We start from the raw sequence: 15,338 nt of genomic DNA, 5'->3' as shown, positions 1-15,338 counted from the left end.
CAATGCAGATGCTATCATTACATGCACTTTTCATTTTACTTTTTCTAATGTGAAATCTTCAGTCTCAAAGGGACTGTAGGGAACAGATCAGGACGATAAATAAGAAGTATGATGAGTTAAGGGCTATCTCACTCGTCTGTCTGGCACGCTCTTTAGATGCTGCGGAGAGGCTGTTTGACCTGGTGGACAGCTTTGCTGAGAGTGCCAAGAGGAAGGCAGCGGTGTGGCCTCTACAGATCATCCTCCTCATCCTCTGTCCCGAGATCACACACATCATCTCTCGAGAGGTGGTGGAGGAGAGCAAGGCCAACAAGGTGAGATGAGTGCGCACACACACACACACACTGGGATTAAATAGGTAGTGTGGCTGATAGAGAAAGCAACTATCTCGTTACAGAAGCTGTTCCTGGAGAGCTTGAGGAAGGCTCTAGCAGGCCAGGGGGGCAGCAAGCAACTAACAGAGAGTGCAGCCATCGCCTGTGTCAAACTGTGCAAGGCCTCCACCTACATCAACCGGGAGGACCACTCGGGCATCTTCCTCCTGGTGCAGTCCATCGTGGTGGACCTCAAGGTCAGATAAACGAAACACTCTGTCGCCCTCTGGGGGCTAGGGAACACTACAGCAGTGGTGTCTGGGTTTTATGTTCGTCATTCCAGTCGTGGAGTAAAATTGACAATGTCATTTCTATATAGAACATTTCTATCTACAACGTCCTGAACGGTAAACAATGATTGATATTCCTATGGCTACCCCTTAGACTTTTATAGTGCAACTTTTGTGCTAGTGCTACCGCTATGGAGCTATGACCATTTTGCTAATACCTATCCAATCCTTTCAGACCTTCACAAAGCCCCTTGCGTAAGGGTTAATTGGGAAATTGGTTAATTTGGAATATTGCAGACGGTCACATACAGACACTTATCTATCCCATCAGGCCCTGCTCTTCAACCCCACCAAGCCCTTCTCTCGCGGGGCAGGCAGCCAGAACGCAGACGTGGACCTCATGATCGACTGCTTCGTCTCCTGTTTCCGTATCAACCCTCACAACAATCAGCACTTTAAGGTCAGTCAGTCTGCTCAGCTCATTGGCAGAAAATGTGCAGACCATGTCTGAATGATACCTCTGTGTCAAAGCGGCTTTTTTGACGAAACATTAATAAAGACAATCTCCTCAGGTCTGTTTGGCCTCCGCCTCCCCCTCTACCTTTCACTTTGTCCTGGTCAACTCCCTGCACAGAATCATCACCAATGTAAGTTTGTACCGTCTCCACTACTACTTCCTACCAAGTTCAGTCGAAGTACATTTAATAGGACAGTGCTGATCTCATTGGCCTTTCCCACAGCAGTGCAATATTAATGAGCTTCTATCCTCTTCATCCTTTAGTCTGATCTGGACTGGTGGCCTAAGATTGATGCAGTGTACTGCTACTCTGGAGAGCTGCGACTAATGTTCTCAGACACTCTGAGCCGAGTGATGCAAGGCCTTCACACACATGCCCCACTACGCATGACGCCGGTGAGAAAGGGACTACACACACGCGCACATTCACACTCATTTTCACACCAATCGTTTGAAACACCTTTTGTTTTCCTGTGTAAGCGAACCTCTTAGGAAAAGTATGTATTAGCTACACCTAAATTTACAACTTCTCTCTCTGACAGAGTCTGTCATTTAAAGAGAAAATGACCACCAGCCTTAAGTTCAAAGAGAAAACCACAGACCTGGATACACGCAGCTACAAGTGCCTCCTCCTCGCTCTGGTCAAACTCATCCACGCTGACCCCAAACTCATGCTGCACGTAAGTCTGACACCAACAAACACATACAGTTGAAGTCGGAGATTTACATACACTTAGGTTGGAGTCATTAAAATTCGTTTTTCAACCACTCCACAAATTCCTTGTTAACCAACTATAGTTTTGGCAAGTCGGTTAGGACATCTACTTTGTGCATGACACAAGTCATTTTCCAACAATTGTTTACAGACAGATGATTTCACTTATAATTCACTGTATCACAATTCCAGTGGGTCAGAAGTTTACATACACTAAGTTGACAGTGCCTTTAAAGAGCTTGGAAAATTCCAGAAAATGATATCATGGCTTTAGAAGCTTCTGAGGCAAATTGATATCATTTGAGTCAATTGGAGGTGTACCTGTGGATGGAGCCTGCGGCTATGGAACCCTGACCTGTTCACCGGACGTGCTACCTGTCTCAGACCTGCTGTTTTCAACTCTATAGAGACAGCAAGAGCGGTAGAGATACTCTCAATGACCGTGCTTCTACACCTGCATTGCTTGCTGTTTGGGGTTTTAGGCGGGGTTTCGGTACAGCACTTTGAGATGTCAGCTGATGTACGAAGGGCTATAGAAATAAATTTGATTTGATGTGAATGATCGGCTATGAAAAGCCAACTGACATTTACTCCTGAGGTGCTGACCTGTTGCACCCTCGACAACTACTGTGATTATTATTATTTGACCATGCTGGTCATTTATGAACATTTGAACATCTTGGCCATGTTCTGTTATAATCTCCACCCGGCACAGCCAGAAGAGGACTGGCCACCAATCATAGCCTGGTTCCTCTCTAGGTTTCTTCCTAAGTTTTGGCCTTTCTAGGGAGTTTTCCTAGCCAATGTGCTTCTACACCTGCATTGCTTGCTGTTTGGGGTTTTAGGCTGGGTTTCTGTACAGCACTTTGAGATGTCAGCTGATGTAAGAAGGGCTATAGAAATAAATGTAAATTGATATTTCAAGGCCTACCTTCAAACTCAGTGCCTCTTTGCTTGACATCATGGGAAAATCAAAAGAAATAAGCCAAGACCTCAGAAAAAAAATTGTAGACCTCCACAAGTCTGGTACATCCTTGGGAGAAATATCCAAATGCCTGAAGGTACCACGTTCATCTGTACAAACAGTACAAACACCATGGGACCACGCAGCCATCATAGCGCTCAGGAAGGAGACGCGTTTTGTCTCCTAGAGATGAACGTATTTTGGTGCGAAAACTGAAAATCAATCCCAGAACAACAGCAAAGGACCTTGTGAAGATGCTGGAGGAAACCGATACAAAAGTATCTATATCTACAGTAAAATGAGTCCCATATTGACAGAACATGAAAGGCCACTCAGTAAGGAAGAAGCCACTGCTCCAAAACAGCCATAAAAAAAGCCAGATTACGGTTTGCACACGGAGACAGAGATCGTACTTTTTGGAGAAATGTCCTCTGGTCTGATGAAACAAAAATAGAACTGTTTGGCCATAATGACCGAATAAAGTGGTGATTCTAACTGACCTAAAACAGGGACTTTTTACTAGGATTAAATGTCAGGAATTGTGAAAAACTGAGTTTAAATGTACTTGGCTAAGGTGTATGTAAACTTCCGACTTCAACTGTATATACTGAGACAATGTCCCTTGGTTCTGTTTGAATAGTTAATCACCCTCCCTTCCACTTATGTGTGTGTGGTTCGATTTCCTCTCCGCCCTTGCGTTCACCCATACATGCATGTTTGACATTGTGTGTGTTGTAGAACCCAGGGAAGCAGGCTCAGGAGACTCAGAGCAGCACAGCAGAGCTGATTGCAGGCCTGGTGCAGCTGGTGCCCTTGGTCAATACAGCCCAGCTTTCCCAGGAGGCCATGGAGGTCAGTTCACACTCCTTCTCTCCCTTACTCTCACTCCATCTACTCTGCTTCTTTATTCTTTCTCATTCTGTCCACTTCAGTTCTATTCCCTAGCATTGAATTATTAACTTCAAGTAAGGCATATTTCTCCCTATCTGTCTCTCTCTCCCTGCCCAGGCTCTGCTGGTGCTGCACCTGCCTGAGACCATTGAGCTGTGGAACCCTCAGGCCCCCATTGAAACCTTCTGGGACATCAGGTACAAGGACATGGTTTAGTTTTGGGGGCTTTTCAGTCCAGAGATAATCCATGTAGACAGACACACTGGTCATGGATTCAGTAGTAGTCCCAGTCTTTAGGGGGGGGGTGTTGAGATTCCATTGGGCTCTAACACTGGCCTATCCCATTGCAGCTCCCTGGTTCTCTTCCTGATCTGCAAGAAGCTGATTGGTCACCAGATGGTGAACAGTACAGAGGTGTTGAAGTGGCTGAGGGAGATCCTTATCTGCAGGAACAAGTTCCTCCTAAAGAACAAGGTGAGGTCAGGGACTCTAACCTCACATCAGAATAACCATTGAGGGCTAGTTTCCCAGATGCAGATTAAGCCTAGTTCTGAACTAAAAAGCACTTTCAATAGAGAATTTCCATTCAAAATAATGTTTAAGTCTAGGACTAGCTTAGGTCTGGAAAACCGTCCGGAGTGTTTTGCAGTTATACAAGTCAAATACACGTGTTGAACATGTCTAAATGTGTGTTGGACATGTCTAAATGTGTGTTGGACGTGTCTAACTCCTCTCTGCTCGCCCAGGAGTGTGCCACGCAGGGCAGTGGAATCCCCATCTGCAGACAGGCCCAGACCAAACTGGAGGTGTGTCTATACATGTTTCTGTGGAGCCCTGACACCGAGGCCGTGCTGGTGGCCATGTCCTGCTTCAGACACCTGTGTGAGGAGGCTGACATCCGCTGTTCCGCTGACGAGGTGCTCGTCCAGAACATCCTGCCCAACTACGCCACCTTCACAGAGTTTGCCTCCGTCAGCAACATAATGGCCACCGGTCAGTAAAAACACTGTTTTGAACACCACTATAACATGCTCTGAGAGTCACTAAAAAGGCCAACGGTTTCAGACCGTGACGCCGCTACTTGTTTCTCTGTTTGGTAGGACGTTCCACCCTGCAGAAGAGAGTGATGGCCTTGTTGAGAAGGATAGAGCACCCCACTGCAGGAAACACTGAGGTGTGAAAGAATAAAGAAGCATAAAATACAGTTTATCCTTGCTTACATCCTTCCAGTATTAGTGACTTGTCCCTTCTTGTTTCCATGTCTCACCCCAGGCATGGGAGGACACGCATGCAAAATGGGAGCAGGACACCAAACAGATTCTGAACTTTCCCAAAAACAAGGTGGAGGATGGTCAGGTAAGAGCACTTACATTTTAGGATTTGGGTGTGTTTCACTGTTAATAAAAAATAATAATATAGGGGCCATTGCTCCAAACTCAACCCCATTTGTCTCCCCCTGCAGGAGTGGATCAACATGACAGGCTTCCTGTGTGCTCTGGGTGGGGTGTGTCTGTCCCAGCACAGCAAGCCCTGTGGCCCCACCACCTACAGCCCCCCTATGGGCCCCATGAGCGAACGCAAGTACTCTATGGTCTCTGTGAGTGTCTGTGAGGTCTCCAACGCTGCAGCTGGAGCCTCAGCCACCTGCTCCTCCTCTTCCTCCACTGAAACCCCCCTGGGCAGGTTCCTGGACCGCCTGCTGGTCCTGCTGGTATGTGGTCATGAGAGGGTGGGTCTACACGTCCGCACCAACGTCAAGGAGCTGCTGGGGCTGGAGCTCAGCCCGGTCCTGTACCACATGCTCTTCAACAAGCTAAGGAACAGCATCGGACGCTTCTTCGACACACAGGGGCCGGTGAGTGGATGGGCTGCGGAGGAGGATGGGGCACGTTAACCAATTATTTGAATTGTATTCGTGTAGAATGTCATTCTAGGGAGTTTTACAGGGGGATGGTGACTTTTTTGCTGATTGCAGCACAGAGCCCTGCCTGCGCTGATGTTGTTGAATTTCATTAGTTCATTATAAAGCTGATTTGTTGACATTAGCAGGAAAGTAGTTTAAACTGATTTCATTCATTTGTCTCTGTGCCCTTGCAGGTCCCCATCAATGACACTAACACACAGTTTGTGGAGCAGACCATTGCCATCATGAAGAACCTACTGGATAACCATGCTGAGGGCAGCTCAGAGCACCTTGGACAGGCCAGCATAGAGACCATGATGCTCAACCTGGTCAGGTGAGAGACAAACACTCACAGCTTATGAAATACCTAATCAGTTGTCACTCTTCAGGACCTTATTCGGTCTGATCTCACCCCCCCCCAGGTACGTGCGTGTCTTAGGCAACACGTTGCATGCCATCCAGATGAAAACCAAGCTGTGCCAGCTGGTGGAGGTGATGATGGAGAGACGAGACGACCTGTCCTTCTGCCAGGAGATGAAGTTCAGGTGAGCGACAGAGACGGCACTCCCTCCTGGACAGACCTAAACTCTAGCTTAATGCTAGCCAAACTAGCTAAATGCTACCTTAAAGCTTCAGTCAGCAGTTCCAACAATTAAAAAAAGTTGGATTGATCTGGAGAAATATTACCACTCCCAAATTCACAGACAGAGCTATAGAATGACCATACCTGATATAAAAAGTATAGTTTTAACAATGCGTTGAGGCTATGTAGTGTTTTGTTTACATTTACTTCTTTTACTCCAACGTTTATAAACTAAGTGTATATTTTGAGTTCTGATGGGGTACGACAGCTCATGAGACATTTATAAGTTATGTTCTTCAAGAATCAATCATTTTTGTTAATTCAACCCCTCACCACATTTGCCAGGAACAAGATGGTGGAGTACCTGACAGACTGGGTGATGGGCACCTCCAACCAGGCTGCTGATGACGATATCAAGTGTCTGACCAGAGACCTGGACCAGGCCAGTATGGAGGCGGTGGTGTCTTTGTTAGCTGGCCTGCCTCTTCAGCCAGAGGAGGGAGACGGGGTGGAGCTGATGGAGGCCAAGTCCCAGCTCTTCCTCAAGTAACTACAACATGCTTTACTCATATACCTTTAAAAAAAAAAAAGTTTTTAAAATATTTTTTTAACCTTTATTTAACTAGTCAGTTAAGAACAAATTCTTATTTTCAATGACTGCCTAGGAACAGTGGGTTAACTGCCTGTTCAGGGGCAGAACGACAGATTTGTACCTTGTCAGCTCTGGGATTCGAACTTGCAACCTTTAAGTTACTAGTCCTACTCTCTAACCACTAGGTTACCCTGCCGCCCCATATACACTCCTATACCTTTTAGTCATGTAGCTGACGTGCTTATCCAGAGAGACTTAGTTATCTGTTGCTGCTCTTCAGCTTTCTGTTTACTGTGCATGCTGTAACATTTCCACACGCAAAATAAACTGTGTTTTCTGTATAGAAGTAAAGGAATACATTAACTTAAATGTGCACGTGATTTTAATTCAAACTGCCTGTTAAGTGTTCTGAACCCTGCCTTACCCCCTGTACCCAGGTACTTTACCCTGTTCATGAACCTGCTGAATGACTGCAGTGAGGTGGAGGATGATGGCCAGCCGGTGGTTGGGAGGAAGAGGGGCATGTCTCGACGCCTGGCCTCCCTCAGACACTGTACTGTCCTGGCCATGTCCAACCTCCTCAACGCCAACGTGGACAGCGGACTCATGCACTCTATCGGTGATCTACTGTAGCAGTAGTATTTCTCCACCTTTTTATAGTGCCAGGAAAGCTATAATGTTAGTCCTTCCATCTACCAAGGACCATAGCTTCCAAAATGAACAATCAAACCTCAAATATAATGTCCCTGTATCCTTTGCCACCCTTAATCTTCTCTTGTGCCCCCTCTGTCGCTCTGTCTCTCTATCCGTCTCTCTCTCCTCCCCCCACCATCCACCCTTCTCCAGGTTTGGGCTACCATAAGGACCTGCAGACACGGGCCACCTTCATGGAGGTTCTGACTAAGATCCTCCAGCAGGGGACAGAGTTTGACACTCTGGCAGAGACGGTGCTGGCAGACCGCTTTGAAAGGCTGGTGGAGCTGGTCACCATGATGGGAGACCAGGGAGAGCTGCCCATCGCCATGGCACTGGCCATGTGGTGCCAGGATCCCAATGGGTATGTACGAAACACAGCCTTTTGGGTGACAAACCTTCACAATGATGAGCACTACAATAACAAACCTGATTTATTAGTAGAATCAGACATGTTAGTGCAGGGCTGGAGCAAACGCCTGCATGTCCTGTAGCTCTCCAGGAAAAGGGTTTGCCACCCCTGTGCAAGTATGAGAATTTGAGGCATTAGTTGTTGAAACATAGTGTGTCCTCCTGTGTCTTCTTCAGGACGAGCTGGCCCGTGTGTTTGTGACACTGTTTGACTCTCGCCACCTGCTGTATCAGCTGCTGTGGAATATGTTTCTCCAAGGAGTAGAGCTGGCTGACTCCATGCAGACTCTCTTCAGAGGCAACATTCTGGCCAGTAAAATCATGACCTTCTGTTTCAAGGTAAAACCACATTTCTCTCCCATACAGACAATTTTAAAATGGTATAAACCTGAAGCACTCGCACCAAGCCTGGAATTTTAAAGGCATTTTAATGTTGAAATTCTTTGTGTTAGTTTACGGGGCGGCGTACCTACAGAAGCTCCTGGAGCCTCTACTTAAAGGGTCGTCAACCAACCCAGAGTGGCACAACATCAGCTTTGAGGTGGACACAACCAGGTCGGAACATTAACCGGAAGCATTCCACCAGTTAGACTGTGGTAGCCTGGTGTGGTGGTATAGGATAGCATGTCGATTTGAGCAATTTTGGGGGGTAACCTTTTTAATATGGAAGTTACCAAGGCAATCCTGACTTTTAAAAATATTTTTTTTTAAAAAAGTGAATATCTGAAACATACAATATACTTGCAGTGAAGCCGCTCACAACTACATCTTACCATTCATCCAACAGACTCCATTCAGAGCGACACACAGAAGCCTCCATGGTCAAATCCCTGCTCAAGGCAACGTTGACAGATCTCCCACCAGGCCAAAAAAACGTGAAGGCCCAACCCCCGAAGGGTTCCCCAATAGCTGTCCCTCAACCATTCGATACCCCTCCCACAGACCCCCCCCCCCCCCCAAGAAAAACAAAATACAATTAATTCCATTCCCCACCCCCAAGAAACCCCCAAGCACCAACAACCAAGAGAATGAACTAAAGAGAAAAAAGAAAGTGCTTTTATACAATTGAAGTCAGAAGTGTACATACACCTTAGCCAAATACATTTAACTCAGTTTTTCACATTCCTGACATTTAATCCTAGTAAAAATTCCCTGACTTAGGTTATGGAATCACCACTTTATTTAAGAATGTGAAATGTCAGAATAATACTAGAGATTTATTTCAGCTTTTATTTATTTATTCACATTCCAGTGGATCAGAAGTTTACATACACTCATTAGTATTTGGTAGCATTGCCTTCAAATGGTTTAACTTGGTCAAACGTTTTGGATAGCTTCCACAAGCTTCCCACAATAAATTGGGTGAATTTTGGCCCATTCCTCCTGACAGAGCTGGTGTAAACCGAGTCAGGTTTGAAGACCCTCCTTGCTCGCACACACTTTTTCAGTTCTGCCCACAAATATTCTATAGGATTGAGGTCAGGGCTTTGATGGCCACTCCAATAACCCGTTGACTTTGTTGTCTTTAAGCCATTTTCCCACAACTTTGGAAGTCTGCTTGGGGTCATTGTCCATTTGGAAGACCCATTTGCGACCAAGCTTTAACTTCCTCACTGATGTCTTGAGATGTTGCTTCAATATATCCACACCAATTTTCCTCCTCATGATGCCATATATTTTGTGAAGTGCACCAGTCCCTCGTGCAGCAAAGCACCCCAACAACATGAATGCTGCCACCCCGGTGCTTCACGTTGGGGATGGTGTTTGTTCGGCTCGCAAGCTAGCCCCCCCTTTTTCATCCAAACATAACAATGGTCATTATGGCCAAACAGTTCTATTTTTGTTTCATCAGATCAAGGACATTTCTCCAAAAAAGTACGATCTTTGTCCCCATGTGCATTTGCAAAACCGTAGTCTGGCTTTTTTAATGCGGTTTTGGAGCAGTGGCTTCTTCCTTGCGGAGGCGGAAGCCTTTAAGGTTATGTCGCTATAGGACTACGTTTTACTGTGGATATAGATATTTTGTACACCGTTCCTCCAGCATCTCACAAGGTCCTTTGCTGCTGTTCTGGATTGATTTGCACTTTTCGCACCAAAAGTACGTTCATCTCTAGGAGACAGAACGTGTCTCTTCCTGAGCGGTATGAACGGCTGCGTGGTCCCATGGTGTTTTATACTTGCGTACTATTGTTTGTACAGATGAACGTGGTACCTTCTGGCGTTTGGAAAATTGCTCCCAAGGATGAACCAGACTTGTGGAGGTCCACAATTTTCTTTCTGAGGTCTTGGCAGATTTCTTTTTGATTTCCCCATGATGTCAAGCAAAGAGGCACTGAGTTTGATGGTAGGTCTTGAAATACATCCATAGGTTACACCCCGAATTGACTCAAATGATGTCAATTAGCCTATCAGAAGCTTCTGAAGCCATGACATAATTTTCTGGAATTTTCCAAGCTGTTTAACTTCTTTGGGCTGGGGACAGTATTGAGTAGCTTGGATGAATAAGGTGCCCAGAGTAAACTGTCTGCTACTCAGGCCCAGTTTGCTAATGAATGCATATTATTAGTAGGTATTGGGTAGAAAACACTGAAGTTTCTAACTGTTTGAATGATGTCTGTGAGGACACACAGAACTCATATGGCAGGCAAAAACCTAAGAGGAAGTGGGTAGTTTTTCGCCTATCGAATACAGTGTCTATGTGGTCAAATTGCACTTCCTAAGGCTTCCACTAGATGTCAACAGTCTTTAGAACCTTGTGTGATGCTTCTACTGTGAAGTAGAGGGGAATGAGTCAGAGGTCTGCCAGAGAGCCACGAGCTGGTGACCCACGTTAACGTGAGAGTTAGCTTGAATTCCATTTCATTTCTGAAGACTTCTCCGGTTGGAACATTATTGAAGATCTATGTTAAAAACATCCTAAAGATTGATTCTATACATCGTTTGACATGTTTCTACGGACTGTAACAGAACTTTGTCTGCTCCTAGTGATCGCGCGTCATGAATTTGGATTACTGGGCTGAACACTCAAACAAAAAGGAGGTATTTGGACATAAATGATGGACATTATCAAACAAACATTTATTGTGGAACTGGGATTCCTGGGAGTGCATTCTGATGAAGATCATCAAAGTTAAGTGAATATTTATAATGCTATTTCTGACTTCTGTTGACTACACAACATGGCATATATCTGTTTGGGTTGTTTTGGTCTCTGAGCGCCGTACTCAGATTATAGCATGGGGTGCTTTTTCCGTAAAGTTTTTTTGAAATCTGACACAGCGGTTGTATTAAGGAGAAATGTATCTATAATTCCGTGTGTAACAGTTGTATCTTTTATCAATGTTAATTAGGAGCATTTCTGTAAATTGATGTGGCTCTCTGCAAAATCACCGGATGTTTTGGAACTTGTGAACGTAACGAGCCAATGTAAACTGAGATTTTTGGATATAAATATGAACTTTATCAAACAAAACATACATGTATTGTGTAACATGAAGTCCTATGAGTGTCATCTGATGAAGATCATCAAAGGTTAGTGATTAATTTTATCTCTTTGTGCTTTTTGTGATTCCTCTCTTTGGCTGGTAAGATGGCTGTTTTTCTGTGACTTGGCTCTGACCTAACATAACTGTTTGGTTTGCTTTTTTGAAATCGGACACTGGTGGGATTAACAAGAAGTGTATCTTTTAAAATGGTGTAAAATACTTGTATGTTTGAGGAATTTTATTTATGGGATTTATGTTGTTTTGAATTTGGCGCCCTGCGCTTTCACTGGCAGTTGTCATACCATTGCGGGATCTCAGTCCAAAAAGGTTAAAGGCACAGTCAATTTAGCGTATGTAAACTTCTGACCCACTGGAAATGTGATACAGTGAATTATAAGTGAAATAATCTGTCTGTAAACAATTGTTGGAAAAATTACTTGTCATGAACACCGTATATGTCAAAACTATAGTTTGTTTACAAGAAATTTGTGGAGTGGTTGAAAAACGAGTTTCAATGACTCCAACCTAAGTGTATATAAACTTCCGACTTCAACTGTATTTAATAATCTCAACCCACCCAATTCATATTCATTATATACAGTGGGGCAAAAAAGTATTTAGTCAGCCACCAATTGTGCAAGTTCTCCCACTTAAAAAGATGAGAGGCCTGTAATTTTCATCATAGGTACACTTCAACTATGAATGACAAAATGAGAAAAAACCCCCAGAAAAACACATTGTAGGATTTGTTATGATTTTATTTGCAAATTATGGTGGAAAACTTTTGTTATTGACCAAATACTTATTTATCTCAATACTTTGTTATATACCCTTGGTTGGCAATGACAGAGATCAAACGTTTTCTGTAAGTCTTCACAAGGTTTTCACACACTGTTGCTGGTATTTTGGCCCATTCCTCCATGCAGATCTCCTCTAGAGCAGTGATGTTTTGGGGCTGTTGCTGGGCAACACGGACTTTCAACTCCCTCCGAAGATTTTCTATGGGGTTGAGATCTGGAGACTGGCTAGGCCACTCCAGGACCTTGAAATGCTTCTTACGAAGCCACTCCTTCGTTGCCCGGGCGGTGTGTTTGGGATCCTTGTCATGCTGAAAGACCCAGCCATGTTTCATCTTCAATGCCCTTGCTGATGGAAGGAGGTTTTCACTCAAAATCTCACGATACATGGCCCATTCATTCTTTCCTTTACACGGATCAGTCGTCCTGGTCCCTTTGCAGAAAAACAGCCCCAAAGCATGATGTTTCCACCCACATGCTTCGCAGTAGGTAAGGTGTTCTTTGGATGCAACTCAGCATTCTTTGTCCTCCAAACACGACGAGTTGCGTTTTTACCAAAAAGTTATATTTTGGTTTCATCTGACCATATGACGTTCTCCCACTCTTCTTCTGGATCATCCAAATGATCTCTAGCAAACTTTAGACGGGCCTGGACATGTGCTGGCTTAAGCAGAGGGACACGTCTGGCACTGCAGGATTTGAGTCCCTGGCGGCGTAGTGTGTTACTGATGGTAGGCTTTGGTCCCAGCTCTCTGCAGGTCATTCACTAGGTCCCCCCGTGTGGTTCTGGGATTTTTGTGATCATTTTGACCCCACGGGGTGAGACCTTGCGTGGAGCCCCAGATTGAGGGAGATTATCAGTGGTCTTGTATGTCTTCCATTTCCTAATAATTGCTCCCACAGTTGATTTCTTCAAACCAAGCTGCTTACCTACTGCAGATTCAGTCTTCCCAGCCTCGTGCAGGTCTACAATTTTGTTTCTGGTGTCCTTTGACAGCTCTTTGGTATTGGCCATAGCGGAGTTTGGAGTGTGACTGTTTGAGGTTGTGGACAGGTCTTTTATACTTATAACAATTTCAAACAGGTGCCATTACAGGTAACGAGTGGAGGACAGAGGAGCCTCTTAAAGAAGAAGTTACAGGTCTGTGAGAGCCAGAAATCTTGCTTGTTTGTAGGTGACCAAATACTTATTTTTACACCATAATTTGCAAATAAATTCATGAAAAAACCTACAATGTGATTTCTTTTGTCTAGTTAGTGTCCCAGATATAGCAAAAAAAAATTGCTCATGATTTAAAAAACAAATCGTCAGGAGTAGGCAGCGCCATAAGTGAGTAAACTGAGATATGTCTAAGGAGTTGAACAGTTTTTTTTCTTCATAAATAGACAGTTATTTACCTCTCCATGGTTGCAGGATCTTGTCTATTTTTTTCTATAGAATTCATTGCGGAGTGCTAATTTATATATTTTGTGATACGAATACGAAGTATGTCTACTTCACTGTCAGCCCATTTTATAGGTAAACTGCAGTTGTATTTTTAAAGATCCAATATGTAATATTGTACATTTATCATAATTAGGTTTTAGTCCAGAAAAGTTATCTAGATCTTCAATGAGACATTGCAGGGTTCTAGCTTGCGGACTTGATATAAAACTTTAGTCATCGCCATACATGGACACCTTTGTTTTTAAGCCTTGGATTTCTAATCCTCTGTTGTTATTGGATCTGATTTTAATAGCTAGCATTTCGATGGCCATAACGAATAGATATGTTGACAGCGGACTACCTTGTTTAACTTCTCTTGACAATTCAAAACTCTCTGAGAAGTAGCCGTTATTTACTATTTTACACCTGGGGTTGCTATACATTTCTTTACTCATTTTATAGGAGAATTGTCGAAATGTAATTGCATTTCGCTAGTATTTTTGCATCACAACATTTAAGTGCAAGGGGCCTCCAGTTTTTTAGATATACTGGGTCTTTATATTTGCCATCTGGGACTTGTTTTAATAATATAGAAATCAGACCTTCCTGCTGAGTACCATTTCTATAGGAGTAGTTAAAACACTCTAACAATGGCGCTTTTAGTATCTCAAAAACGGTTTGACATACCTCTACCGGTATGCTATCAAGCCCAGGGGTTTTCCAGACTGAAAGGATTTAAAAGCCTCAAAGTTCTTCCTCTGTAATTTGGCCTTCGGACTGATCTGATTTGTTAAATTTCAATTTTTTATATTATTTGTAAAGAATTCCTTACCGTAATCTTCATTCAGTGGGAGAAGATGAGACGGAAAAGAGAACGTCTGCCTAAAATAATTAGCTTCCTCTTTGAAATATTATTCGGAGAATCATAGATGACTCCCGTCTTCAGTAACGAGTTTCTGCAAAAAAAAACAAAAAAAACTGTACTGTTAGTTCATTGATTTCCCTGTTAGTCTTGTCTCTAGCCGAAACTGCTTTTTCATTATTGATGAATAATGAATTGAATGACCTCTGAAGGTACATTTTTAAAGGTATCTGAAACAATAAGGGGATTTGCTGAAAATTCAGTTATAAATGATTTTGTCTCAGTTAAAAATAGTTGTCCTCCAGTAAACTTTGATTAAATTTCCATATCCCGTCTACGTGGAAAATCTATAAGAGTTATGTGAACGCCAATTAGATGATCCGATCGCATTCTGTCTCCTATTTAAAACAAAACTTGCACGAGAGAAAGATACAAAGTAGTCAAGACGACTAGCTTGATTAAGTCTCCTCCATGTATATCTCACTAGGTCAGGGTTTTTAGTCTCCAAATACCCACTATTTCTAATGTGTCCATAATATTTGTGATTTCTTTAGGGCACGGTGATGATAGTTTGTAGAGTGATTACCTTTACGGTCCATTGAGGTACTTAACACTTTGTTAAAATCTCTTACCATAATGATGACTTTATTTCAATCGTGAATGACAGTTGTCAGACTTTCCCCTTCCTCTCTCTCTTCCCCCTTTCTTTTTGTCCTCTCCACCCTCCCTCCCTCTTTGTAGACTAGAACAGTCAGAGAACCTTGACGAGAACCAGCGGAACCTTCTTCAGATCACAGACCGGTTTCCTGGCCATTATCAACTCCTCCAGCGAGTTCCCGCCACAGCTACGCAGTGTGTGTCACTGTCTCTACCAAGTGGTTCATTCCCACCTCTG

The 15,338-nt window shown here is 43.7% G+C and overlaps 1 pseudogene; it reads left to right on the top strand.

Annotated features, from left to right (window-relative positions):
* Positions 1-15,318, top strand: part of LOC116373076 (neurofibromin-like) — a 30,265-nt pseudogene extending 14,947 nt beyond the window's left edge.
* Positions 15,319-15,338: the final 20 nt, after the last annotated feature.

Source organism: Oncorhynchus kisutch, unplaced genomic scaffold (genome assembly GCF_002021735.2).
Source record: "Oncorhynchus kisutch isolate 150728-3 unplaced genomic scaffold, Okis_V2 scaffold4015, whole genome shotgun sequence".
In the NCBI taxonomy this organism is placed as follows: Eukaryota; Metazoa; Chordata; class Actinopteri; order Salmoniformes; family Salmonidae; genus Oncorhynchus; species Oncorhynchus kisutch.
This window is presented reverse-complemented; position numbering and strand designations above follow the sequence as displayed.